The following is a 14179-nucleotide window of genomic DNA, read 5'->3' as shown; positions in this document are numbered from 1 at the left end:
GCAGAGCCTTCGTCCTCTGCATTCTAATCAGCCTCCGCTGGCCCTTTAACTTCCAGAGAGAGACAGAGGAAGAAACAGAGAGAGGAAGAAGAAGAAGAAGCGGGTAAACGTGGACTTCAGCTAAAGATTTCTATATGCAGCTACGAAAAATCTGCGAAACATGTCTTTGCAGTTTCATTGCAGACCACACGAGGTGGACAAATCCAGGCTGTCTAAGGTGCGATTTCTCACTCTTGTCTTTCATCTCCCCTTAAACCTCTACAAATCCACTCAGCATTGTGGAATAATGAGGAACAATGTAACATTTACAACTTTATTCAGCATCGACCCAAAGTTGGTCAATCGGTCAGTTAAACTGATATCAGTCATGTTGCTCAACCTTCATCACTGGCTGTCTTTGCATCTTTCTACTTAATGCAACTGCTGACATACCGGTAAGAATATCAATCCATCCATTTTCTTCAGCTGTTCCAATTAAGGGTCTCGTTTGCACCCATTGTGCATCGAAATAAAGAGGAAATCTATCAACAAAGGCCAAAACTCAAACCTCCATCCTTATAGCCATCCATCTTCTTATCCAGTTCAGGGTGGCTGGAACCTATTACAGCTGCCATAGGGTGAGAGGTGGGTACACCCTGGACAGGTCGCTAGCCTGTTGCAGGACTAACGCACAAAGACCTTCAACCATCTATGACCAATTTAGAATCAACAGTTAACCTAACCCCACTAATTGCATATCTTTGGACTGTGGGAGGAAGTCAGAGTACTCAGAGAGAGAACCCAGGAGACACAGGGAGAACATGCAAACTCCATACAGAAGGGCCAGATGGTGGAGTCAAACCCCAGGATCTTCTTCCTATGGGGTGACACAAAAATATGGCAATAATAAACTGTGTATTTTGATTTACACCATGTCTCGTCCATCATTTGTAATGGTTTGCATTCAGGCGCTCGCTACAGAAACAACACCACACATCTGAGATGTATTTGTCCCCACTGTATTTATTCCCGTCTTGTGTTGCATGTTTGCACTTGCTGTAAAGACAAAGCCGGCCAAAAACTGCGAATCATGGAAATGTAGTGTTTCATAAACACTTCACAGTTGCACGTTGCTAATGATTGCCAGATACATATACCTCCATTAATAAGGAATTTTTAGCCTTGTGATTCTTTGATGTTTGTACTCGGTGCACATCTTAGTACTTTTGCTTAAGCCGTGTCTTAGATATTTTTCTAGCAAAGCTGCTGATTATTTGTGCTGATAAATCAGTGGGGACAGCTTTGTACCCAGCCAAGCTTTGGATGCACTCCAGCTGCTAGTCACCTAACATTGTTCATGCAGAAAATGAATTGAAAATGAATTTCATGGAACCGAGGGAGCCCAAAATAACCCGCTATGCAACTTTAAAGGACGGGCTGTTTTCTTTCTTTCTTTTTAAATGCTCGCATTCCTGCACAATAACTGTGATTAAAGCGAAGGATGAACAGGTGACAGCGGATGAGGCGCCGTAATCTCCGTGTAGGCTCGTGTTCTTGGACGAGCGTGCTGTTTTGTCAGTATCATCCACACTCTCGAGGACTCGCCAACACGCCACCACACCGCAAAAACAAACACACTCCAACAGGAAATCAGAAGTAAGAGTGGAAAATTAAGAAAGAGAAAGAGGGGCCAAAATGTTCTCTTTCTGTTCTCCTCTGCCCCCGTTAATGATGACTTCTGCAGAGAGAGAGCCACCCTGGGACCTTCCTCCTTCACCCAGGAGATGAGAGGAGAGAGAAGTTTCACCTCACTAACAGCAGGGTCTGCCGAGACAATACCTCAGAGGACTGAAGATCCACAGCAATTAGCCCGTCTCTCCCTTTTTTCCCTTCATCATGCCCATCCCTGCACTTATCTGATTATTCAAAAAGCACCCGTGGCTTAAGGATGGATGGCATACATGTTCTCCGGTGATTAGCTTTTTGACCCACAGCCCCGACTGCGGATGCGAGGCTTTTTATAGGTTATGAGTCACCCATCATCTGTAAAAATGTTGATTGCATAATTCAGCACTCCAGTTAAATTGCTAATTCATGCATGAAGATTTCAGGCACAAATAAACATGCGTGCAGTTTGTACACTGAGGGGAGAAAAAAAGCGTCTTCTCACGATTCCTTTATTTTTACTTCTGAGGACTGAGATCCCAGTTCATGAGAGCAAACCTGTGTTTGTATTTAACACCAACTCTCATATCCCTGCAGTTAGAAAACACTGATGAGATTAAAATATTAAATTCAGGCAAACTTTGGGGATCTGCAGCAGATTCCACACAGTTTTCGACCCATTTTAATTCAGCGTGCAGGACTTCCTGTGATCTTAATGATGGTCTAATGTGTGAATGTCTGAAAATGAAACAGAGTATGGTTTATTTAAATGATTGGACTCTGGATGTTTCCCCTGTAAATGATAACAATGATAATAATGTTATGCCCTTTTTACTCCCCAAAACACGAAGAAGAGGTCAAAAAGAAGAACAGATGGACAAACAGATGTGGATGAGAAACTTTCCTCTGCCTTTCTTTTTTCTTCGTCGCTGCTGCATGAAGCTCCTTACATCAGCTCTGGGGAGAAGTTCACCCAGGTTTTGTGTCATTTTATTTCCTTTCTCCTCTCTTCTTCGCTCTCTTCCTCCCTCCACATTGCTAATTCACCAGCCCACCGCCTCCCTCTGTCTGCCTGTGACTTTGCTCGTGGCGCTGGAACAGAGCAGAGGAGGAACTTTCAAAGTAGGCCAGGTTGCAGCAGGTAACGCAGAGTCATTCATGCAAACTGGAAGCTTGTGATGAGAACGAGAGGAACAGGACACCCTGGATCAGCCTTGGGCAACGAGAGGCAGAAGGGAAAGAGGTGAAGGGCAGGGGGAAAGAAAAGCAGGAGATGGGATAGTGGAAATCTTTGGGGACGTGGCCAAAAAGAAATGTATAAAATGTGTGTTAAAAAGGAGAAAAAAGTAGAGATGGAAAGAGAGGAAAGAAGGTGGCTGCATTAGTCTCAATTTGGTGTTTACAAATAAGGCACATGGATGCACATTTTTGAAAAATACTTGTGCAGAAATTAGTTTATTTCATAAATATTTTGGGGGGTTTTATGAGAGAATGTGAAAAATGGATTTCAATATTTTAAATACAGATGTTTTAAAGACTGAATTTCTTTTCATTTAAGCAAATTCATCAAAAACTCCGAGATGTGCAAAATTCTCTTTGATTTTGTTTTGTTTCCAAGGAGACACTTTTCTAACGTGGTCTTTGGCACTCCAGGCTTTCTGAAGATTGTTCACAGGGTTTATTTGGACATTGATTGCTTTTTCACATTTGTTTACACATGACCAACTTGAAATTGTAGCTTTAGGAACTTTATTGCTAGAAAAATATTGCAAAAAAGAATCACTTGTTCCCATTTCTCCAGGTGAATCTATGAAAAATGCTAAAAGTAACAGTTTGACAGACATACAATGATATTTTCACACTACACTGTGAAAAAGAAAGAGCTGTCAGTCACAACCTGCCATATTTCAGCACGTTATGTGGTGAGTCCTTAAAAATATTTGAGAAAACTCCAAGTTGAGGACAAGAGAAGTGGCCGGTCAAAAAAAAGTATTTACAGCAGAGAGCAAACTGACTGGCAAACATGTCCAGATGTACTCTGCGTCTCGCCCTATGGCATCTAGGATAGGCTCCAGAAAAGTGGAAGAGAATGGATGGATTGAGTACAGTATCTGAAAGTCATTTTTGTAAGAAAAAGGAAAAATCTAGCAAAGACCTAAAACAGCACCTGAGATGTGCATCTACTGTTCACTGAAGCCTCGTCAGAAACAGGCTCAGTGGAAGGGAAGCTGTGAAGAAGCGCTTTCTAAGAAACCTGGAGAAAATTACACCAAAACCTGGACTGAAAATCAGTGGCAGCAAGTCTCATGGAGTGATGAATCCAAATTTGAAATTTTTGGTTTATCTGTCAATATGTACAGAGCAGGTCAGGAGAGAGGTACAGCAGTGCTTCTGCATCCATCTATAAAACATGATGGAGTCTCTGTCATGGTTTGTCAGAGATGATTATAAACACAGAAAAGTATCGCCTAATTTGATCCACTATGCAAAGGAGAGTGTAGATTGGCACTGGCTTCACTGTTCAGCATGACAATGATCCCAAACACACTGCTGATATAGTATCTTGATAGAGATGCAACAACAGGCAGCCAACATCCAAAGAAAAGCTTTAAATGTCTTTCAAGAAGCCTGGACAACTATTCCTGAAGATTACCCAACGAAATGAGACGATAGCTTTTGCCAAAGAGAGTTCGGGCTGCTTTGAATAAAAACATTGACTTTGAAGCTTTACTGCATTTTCATTTATGTTTGCAGATCTCCGTAAAGGGGAACTCCAGGCCTCAAGGCCGGTGTCCTGCAGGTTTTAGATATCACCCTGGATCAGCACACCTGAATCGAGTGATTTGTTCATTACCAGGCTTCTGGAGAACTTCAAGACATGCTGGGGACTTAATTTAGCCATTTAAATCAGCTGCGTTGGATCAAGGACACATATAAAACCTGCAGGACACCGGCCCTTGAGGCCTGGAGTCCCCCCACCCCTAAAGAGTATAAGTGTACCTATTTCCTATTTTCCAAGCAAAGTATAAAGAAATTTAAAGAATAAAAAAATTCTTAATTGTTTTTCTAATTCAGGATTGCAGGGCTGAGCCCTATACTAAGCATTATAAGGCAAAAGGCAGAGTGCAGACCAGATAGGTCAACAGTTCAGACTGACACATTCACACCCACAGCCAGTTTAGAATAATCATTGTGATTTACGTGCACGTCTATGGGAGGAATCCATGCACAGAGGCACAAAGAACATGCAAACCCCACACAGAAAGGCCCAGCCCACTGGTGGATGTGAATCCAGGACCTTCTTGTATTGAAGGCAGCAACTTCAAATACCACACTGGGGTTCAACAATTTATTCTAATTAGTGGACTTCATTTTCAATCGCACTTATATCATTAAAAAAAACATGAATCTAGAGAAATGTCAGAACTCAAGGGAAAAGTCCCAAAACCAATACTAATTATTTGTAATCCTGGGCTCTGTAGAGACACTGCATTATAATCAAATATGATTCTACAGTCAGGGGGGCACATAAGTGGACCAGATAAGAAGCTGCAACGCGTGTTCGCGTACATATAAAAGGCAGTGTTTTTGTCCGCTGGAGTGGGATTTTCACAGCATATTCTGCACCACATCTCTGTGCGTTCATCCTTTTTTTGAAGCCAGCTCACCTCCTGCAACCACTTTTCCAAGAATACGCACTTGGGGTTCACACTCCTTCTGACATTTCTTTGGAGGTGGAGGAACACCAAAGTAATTGCTTAAAGGAGCTTCTTCGACATCTTTAAGAGTTCTAAACAAATGTCTGTCCTCCTCCAGAAAATCTTATGTACGCAAACGCGCGTTGCACTTCTTATGCAGGATTTGCTTATTTCAGCGAGACAAAGCTGCATCACGTGTTATCTACATGTACTCCGATAACATGGCTCAGCAGAAAAAGAGTCTGGGTGCTAAACTGACCTGCGTGGAGGTCGGACTTGTCACCCACTGAAGACATTTGGTGCATTATGAAATGAAAACAGAGGTTCAGCTGAAATCCTGTCTGGGAAGAATGGGAAACATTTGTAAATCTACAGAGACGGTTTCCTCAGTTCTCAATCAGAGTGTTGTTAAAAGAAGTGAAAAAAGATGTCTTTGAACCAGCTTATTCTTTTTAAGCCTTCCATCATACAAAAAGGAAACTTATTATTTTATATTTTCCACTCTCATAAAACCCACTTCCAGATGAACCGAATCAACTTTCTTGGAAATTCCTTGTACTTTATACAATCCAGTACTCCAATAATAGAGTTTAGATGATTTGCAGAGGAAAATCTACACAGAAAGCAAATGTTTTGGAATCAGGGTCACATTAAAGCACTTTAAAATGCAGTGTGCATCCCTCTGTACCCATCTGCTATTGATTGAGATCATAAAGTCAGCAGGAAAGTGTTTACTGAGGTCATACATCAAGTGAGCAATGGGGTCACTTTCCCCACAGAGAATCTGAATTCTTTTTGCAATCAAAGGAGTCACCCTCTTCTGAAATGGTAAAGAAATACATTTGAAAACATTTTTAATGTGTCTTTATATACAGTTTCTGGTTTGACTTTTTTATAGTGGAATATAAGAACTGTTGATATAGCAACGCTGATGTTGTCACTTCTCTGGTTAAGTCCCAGTACAAACGCATTGGGAGGTGGTTAGAGATCAGTTGTGCAGCCACGATTATGTAGATGTGTAACTGTGATCTTAATGTTTCCTGATTAGGCTGTCAACCTTGCAAGATTTTGGTGCGCATAAATGCAATAACGCGTGAAAGAATTTAGCTCCTGCGCCACTTTCCGAGTGACCAAGCCCAGAAAAACAAGTGGACGTGTTCACAGTCCAGACCCTACTGCATTGTGAAAACACACTAAGACTTTGATCTCCAGAATCTGAAGACACACACACGTACACAAAACGCAGTCTTCATTAACTGGCAAAAGGGACAAATCTTTAGATTTATGCTGGATATTTGGTGCCGCATTGAATCCGTTGCTCGGCAGAACAAGCTTTGATCTAAAGGTCTTTTAAGATGAAAATGCCAAACTGGAGTCGGCTGTTGCCTGTGCAGAGAGGGTTCATGAGATGCAGCAACAACAATGCAGTAACAATGCCGTGCTGGTCATGATTAAGGGATTTTCTGTGCCGCTCCTCTCGTCTCTGGCCATCAGTAACCCGAGTGCTGCAGGGACTTGAGGCTGTGGCTGGATGAGAGGAGAGGAGGAGGAGTAGAGTGGAATGTTAAACATGTCCTCTAGACCCCAGAGGAGGAGGAGGGAGGGCGGCCAACATGGCAGACTGCTCGTTCTGTGCCTCTATGGCTCAGTCTCTATCCCTCTGTATCACTTTCCCTCACTTTCTTCCTCCCACTCTTATCTCTTGTTTGGAGATTTTTTGTCTTTAATTTGGAAACCGTTCATATTGTCACCCTGTGAGTTGCTCTGAATCGCTCAAATTTTGTTTGTCACTCTTATTGTAATTCAGTCAGTGTACCAGCTGTTATTAGGCATTAGGATTTGCGTCACCAAATGAGGTAATGCTCATTCTATTCTTTCAGAATGACTGAAAGTGCAATACCATAATACCTTGCTGTTCTTTCTGAATGGGTCAGGAAAGTTACATGCCTTAATTTAACAAATCACAATTTCTTTTGCACAGTATTATATTACTAACAGGCCTCCGAGGCAAACTTTAACCCAGTAGAGATTAGACTGCAGTGATTGTTGTAACATGATTTAAAGAATGGAAATAAACTAAATCGCAGTCACAACCTGATATCACGTATGTTTGCTGTTGATGCTGAGCAATTTCAGTTCAATTCAATTTTATTTCTATATCATCAAATCACAACAACAGTAGTTATATTGTAAGGTAAGGTAGAGACAGTGCAATAATACAGAGAAAAAACAACTATCAGACGACCCCCTATGAGCAAGTACTTGGCAACAGTGAGAGCGAAAAACTCCCTTTAAACAGGAAGAAACCTCCAGCAGACCAGGATCAGGGAGGGGCAGCGTGTCATGACAAAAGACACATTGTGGAAAAGAACAACATATTAATAACCACATAACACTTATAGTCCTGCTATAAACTAAATGTTGACATTTAGTGGTAAAGGCATGGTTTTACATTTTGGGAACTAGTGCAAGAAAACATTTGCATATTAACAGGATTTCTGTAACGTTGTCACTCAAAGCAACCATGCCCCTAAATGTACACACCGTTGTTCCTTGATACAATTTAAGAATGTCAGCTATATCAAAACATGCATCAGAATTTCTGCAGCAATTGATCAAAGTGTGTGTTTTGTGACATAGTTGCAGATAAATGTGATTTGGCTTTAATACTTACAGACAACTCACAGTCCAGGCTGAAAAAAAGTCAATTTTGCTAACAACTTTTTCAAAAGCCATTTTCAGTCAGTCATATTGGAAGTGTGGATAATAAGAAGTGCCCCTCGGTATTGCTGCTACTATCCACACGTTGAGAATCAAAGATCACAGCAGACTAGCGGCAACCCGGTGGTAACAGAATTGCAAAAATCTAAAAATCTAGACCCAAAAAAATCTAAAAACTGTGTTTAAAAATAGAAAAAAATAACGATCATGTAACTTTAAAGACACCGTGAAGGAAACCACTTTGAAGCATGGAGCCTTGTGGTTTGGTGCTGCTTCGTTACCTCAGGGCCTAGATTGTCATAGAAACGGTTAATTAAAGCTCGTATCCAGACATTTTACAGGTGAATGTCAGGGCAGCAGTCCATGACCTGAAGCTTAGGAGAATCTGGTTGATGCAAATATGCAGTGACACAAAGTACACAAGCAAATCAACAACAGAACTTTTGGAAAAAGGAAAAACAGTTGTGTTTTGGAAATGTCAGAGTCCTTACCATAGACACATTTAGATGCACTGGCTTGGAGACAGCTGTTTCATCAAGACTACTGATGGGCAGCTGCAGCTCAGGAGGTAGAGCTGGTTATCTACTAATGCAAGGTTCTGTGGTTCAATCCATGACTACTCCAGTCTGCGTATCAAATAGTCCTTAAGCAAGATACTAAACCTTACAATTGCATCCACTGACATGTGAATGTGATAGTTAGGAAGCACCTAACGCCATTAATACACACAACCTACTCAAGGTAATGCCCTAATGGGGGTTGTCACTGTTGAAGCTGATCATGTACAGTTATTATCCCGTGTGTTCAGTATTGATATGCAGATTACACTGATCAGTCATAACATTATGACCATCTGCTGAATATTGTGTTAGCCCTACTTGATGTCAAAACAGCCTTGACCTGTTGAGGTATGAATTCCATTAGATCCCTGAAGGTGTGCTGTGATACCTGGCACCAAAATGTTAGCAACAGATCCTTTAAATATTGGAAGTTGCGAGGTAGGGCCATGGTCTGTCCAGCACTTCCCACAGACGCTTGATTGGATTGAGATTTGGGGAAGTTGTCGGCCGAGTCAACACCTCAAACTCGTTTTGCTCCTCAAACCATTCCTGGACCACGTTTGCTTTTTGGCAGGGAGCATTATCCTACTGGAAGAGGCCACCGCCATCAGGGAATACTGTTTCCATTAAAGGGTGTACAACAATGCTGTAACAGTTTTTAAGTAGCTGGTGCAGGACCCAAGATTTCCCATCAGAACATTGCCCGAAGCATCACACTGCCTCTGCTGGATTCCCTTCTTCCCATAGTGCATCCTGGTGCCACGTGTTCTCCAGGTAAGCAATGCTCATTCAAAAGAAGATGTGATTCATCAGATCAGGCTTCCTTCTTCCATTGCTCTGTGATCCAGTTCTAATGCGTGTTAGCACTTTCAGGTGGTCAAGGGTCAGCATGGGCACCCTGACTGGTCGTAGCTATGCAGCCCCATAACAAACCGCAATACTTTGTGTATTCTGGCACCGTTTTAACAGAACCAGCATATTTTTTTTGGGCAGTTGGACATACAGAAGCACGTCTGTTGGATTGGACCACACAGGCCAGTCTTCACTCCATTACGCTGGTTATTTTCTTGGACCACTTTTAATAATAATAATAATAATGGATTGGATTTATATAGCGCTTTTCAAGGCACCCAAAGCACTTTTGATAGATACTGACCACTGCAGAGCGGGAACAACCCACAAGAACTGCAGTTTTGGACCCAGTCATCTAACAATTACAATCTGGCCAAGGTAAAACTGGCCAAGGCATATCGTTATGTTTGATAATTTTTCCTGCTTCTAACTCATCAACTTTAAGGAGAAAATGATTTCTCGCTCCCTAATATATCCCACCTCCTAACAGGTGCCATGATGAAGAGATAATCAGTGTTATTCACATCACCTGTCAGCCACATAATGTTATGCCTGGTTGGTGTATAACTATTTGTGTCACTTGTACCAACACATAGACAATCAGGTACATTATGTTTGTCTGTAACTCTAACTTGGATGAACATCAGAACAGATTATGTCAGTAATCGGTTCAGAAATCCTGGTAATACCAACGGTTCAGTCCTTTGTTGTTTCATATGTAGATTGTACAGATTATGAAGCTAAAACCAGCAGCTGGTTTGCTTTGGTAAAAGGCAAAGGCAAAAAAACAACCCAGACTCTCAAACAGCTATGTAACGTGTTGTTTGTTTACTCCATAGTAAATCAGAGGTATACTAATGCAGTGGATTTCCAGAGTAGAACATAAGCTAACGTGGGGCGCCAGCACTGTTGCATGCATACTAAAGCTGTAGACTTTGACAGGAGCACATAATCTATGGACTGTCTGTGGAGAAAGACAAAAGAAGCATACTGTGCATGTCATCACCCACAAATGGTGCAGGCAGCTGCAGGGGGATCAGCAAGAAGGTAGAGCTTCCCTCATTACATCCAGATCTGACTAGTGCTGCAGTGTATGGCCTTTCAGCGTCTGAAGTTTTGACATTTAATTTGAGAATCCCCAACAGGCAGCTTATTATAATTTCAAAATACTGGAACCGTGTCAAAGACCATTGCTCCAAGTTTTTTCTGCAGTAGTGTGTCTCTGGCATCACCTGAAACATGCTGGATATATGTAGAAATGTATATATAGGTGGAACCATTTGCTATACTGTATATACATTCACACTAATCTTTTAAATGCCTCTTTCAGGCTTTAAAACAGCTACAGCCCTTTTAGCTAACGCTGCAGCAAATAACTCTACATATAGGAGGGTCACTATAAAAAGTCTTAGTGTACTTACAAATCATGAAATGTTTCATATGGCACTCTGTGAGCTAGCCTTTGCACCACATAGCTCAGCTGTATCCATCTGAAAGTTCAGGATTCATCTCACCTGAGAAAATTCTGGTTAGAAACCAGGATTCATTGACTGCATGTGTGTGTTGGACAGGCTTCTTGCATCAGTTTGTTCTATTTCTCCAATAAACCACATGGGAAACCATATTATATGCAGTAAATCACTATGGTAACACTGGAGATGGTTGTGAGGTTTAGTGAAACATTACCTGAGGTCCAGATTAGCAGACAGGCAGAGGGCTAGTCAGGACCAACATGTCACTCAGAGTAACTGTGCCCCTAATAATGTATATAATGTATATAGCTGTAAATTCTCATGTGCTTTAACATGCTAGTTATATAAAAATATACCTTGATGAACCTACAGTATGGTATAAAAATCTTTGGTGACTACCTACAGGAGTTATTGAGTTTCAGAAAACTTGACCTCTGACCTTGACCTTGAGGTCGAGAACATTGAGATTGGAGCTCGTCCGAGAATTTAAGAAGATGCACCCGTGGTATCAATTTGTTGTCAATCATAGCTGGCAGGTTGAAGCACACTGTCTTGTAATCACCAATTAACAACAGAAACCTGAGGCTACAACCCCACACACCAACACAAATCCCTAATGAGGACACACATCTCGAAGATCTTTCTCTTAGTAGAATACAAAGCTGACCGCGCAAAACAAAGATGAAAACCAGCACAAAAGAGCGATCACCACAGTGATTCTGCTTTAGAGACATGAACAGGGAGAAAGCGGGGTCTGGCTGCTGCACTCAGCTTTCTTGTTGGCTAGCTTAGCGTTAGCATGCTGTTTGTGCAATTGCATGCAAAGAACCAAAGTTGTGTTAGCAACATACTGCAGTTGTTTCCATCATGGATGCAGATTTCAACTTTACCATTTATCTTGTCCTTTTTTGCAATAAAAATAAATGTTCGTATCCATGCTCTGGACTGTGTCATTATTTTCCTCTGACATGTGAACTGAAATCAGCTGATTGTAGGGCAAATGCAAGAACCGATGAGCGGGATCGATATGCAGGTAGACTAACAATTCCAAAGAACTGGACTACTGGGAACTGGTTTTCTGCAAGAAGCAGTGTTTGATTCTCATCCCTAGTCTCTGTGTGTTAGCCCTGGGACAGACTGCCAACCTATCGAGGATGCGCTCCTTTCACCCTACGGCAGCTAGGATTGGCTCCAGCCTCCCTGGTGACCCTGAATTAAATAAGCAACAGAAAATGAAAGGATGGATAGATGATGGTTGTTCTGCTGCAGATATAAACATTTTGAAATGCCCCAAATCAGACAATTAAAGAAGCATATTTACAGCCTTGTGCAAAAAACTAATTTGGCCTTTATTGATAGTTTTCCTCTTCATTGCAGTGCACAATGGGAGAGTTTTTATTTTTGTCTTTCTGACTCATCCATCTGGATAATAGCATTGATTGGCAGGTGTTCGACACTGGCAGCTTTTAGCTAATAGAAGTCTGCTGGGCTTCAACTCTGCTAAATTAGAGTCCATGAACCCCACCTCACTAATGTGTTTGTGCTCTCTGTGCTTTTTGGAGCATTTTATTTACTTTAACGATCTGATATTATGGGCTGCTGTGTGGTACAGCCTGTCCTAAAAGTTGGTGTTTTCAGTTCTGGCAAGTGAGATTGTTTTGTTTTATTAGTTTCTTACATGGCAGTAATTAGCAGATGTGTGTGTCAGTGTATTGCACCCCTTAAGTTCACAAACTTTCCAAAGTTAGAAAAAACACAGTACTGCCGATATCATCAGCTTCATCTTAGTGTGCGTCGTGATGTTCTGTGTGATGCCTTTTCAATCTAGCATTGAGAAATAATGTCCAATCCAATGAAATCCAGGTGAATCCGAAGATACGGATTCTCTTCGCTTTAATCAGTTAATCAGTTTTGAGATTAAACGTCGCCTTTTGAAGAAAATCCTGGCCAAGAAGAGAAGCATCCGTTCCTTCGCCTTCTCAGAGGAACAAAACTCGTGCTGCCTTCAGGCAACACTCAGTTTTTTCTTTCTTTCTACGTGTGTTTGTGTGTATATACACATGAATCTGTGTCTATTTACTAGCAGTACCCATGAAAATACCATGTGGATACAGTGCAGCCTATCACAAGAGGGAGACAGTTGCCGTGCTTGTGGAGTCACTGGAGGAGCTGTCCATTTCAGCACCACGATGAGGCAGCAGAAGCCACAGATGTTCCTATTGAAACGTTCCATATTTAGGTGGATAATATAAAACAAAACATTAGATATGTTTACTAAGATTCCACGTACTGCACTGTATTTCCACTTGCTATATCTGGCCTTCAGCCACCTATTTGCAGGAATTCCTCAAAACTATTTGGCCTTTAAAGCTTTCATGACCTGTGTTGAAAAACTCCTTTCGTTAGGGTATTTTTAACGTGCAGCTACATATAACATGATGTATATACGAGTAGCTCTGACAGCATTAGAATCACTGTAGTTTCTGCAAGGCGAGGGGATGTGAAACATATGACAGAGTCAGACATACTGACCACGGATCAGTGAGTTTTACAACCTAACCAATCTATTTCTGTAGAAACCATCCAAGCTCTTAACTGCTCGCTCAGGTGTTTTACACACTCTGCTCACCCCTTTCATCATTTGTGTCTCGAATCTGCCTCTCCCCAGGAAATGAATGAGCACACCAGCTCACTGGAAAATAATAATAATAACGCACTGATGATGACAATAATGTGACACTTTATTGATCCCTGTCAGATTTTTTTTCTCGCTTCCCCTGCTCATAGAAAAGGCTAGAAGGTGGAGGTCACATCACAGCAGCACTCCTGCAGTAAACTAGAGGCTTTTGGGTCTGCAGGACATGAACTTGGTTTAAAGAAAAAATAAAAACACACAAACATACGCTGCCTGATGAAATACAGCCACTGTGATGCCACCCGGGGACCAGAATCAGCCTGCCAAAGACTTCAATCGGCCCACTGGATGGCTTTAGAAAACGTGAAAGAGAGCATACATTTTGTTAAATATATTTTAACACATTTTACAAGTTTTTCTACTGACAAAGACTTCCCCTGTCACCAGTCATATGACACCACAGTAATGAAGTAATGGATAATCCTGAGGTGATGTGAGATGTCCTGTTTTTCCAACATTTACTATAGAAATGTGTGTGTGTGTGTGTGTGTGTGTGTGTGTGTGTGTGTGTGTGTGTGTGTGTGTGTGTGTGTGTGT

The sequence above is a fragment of the Haplochromis burtoni genome, unplaced genomic scaffold (assembly GCF_018398535.1).
Source record: "Haplochromis burtoni strain Fernald_Lab_line unplaced genomic scaffold, NCSU_Asbu1 Contig_258, whole genome shotgun sequence".
In the NCBI taxonomy this organism is placed as follows: Eukaryota; Metazoa; Chordata; class Actinopteri; order Cichliformes; family Cichlidae; genus Haplochromis; species Haplochromis burtoni.
The sequence above is the reverse complement of the archived record's forward strand: the minus strand, read 5'-3'. Positions refer to the sequence as shown.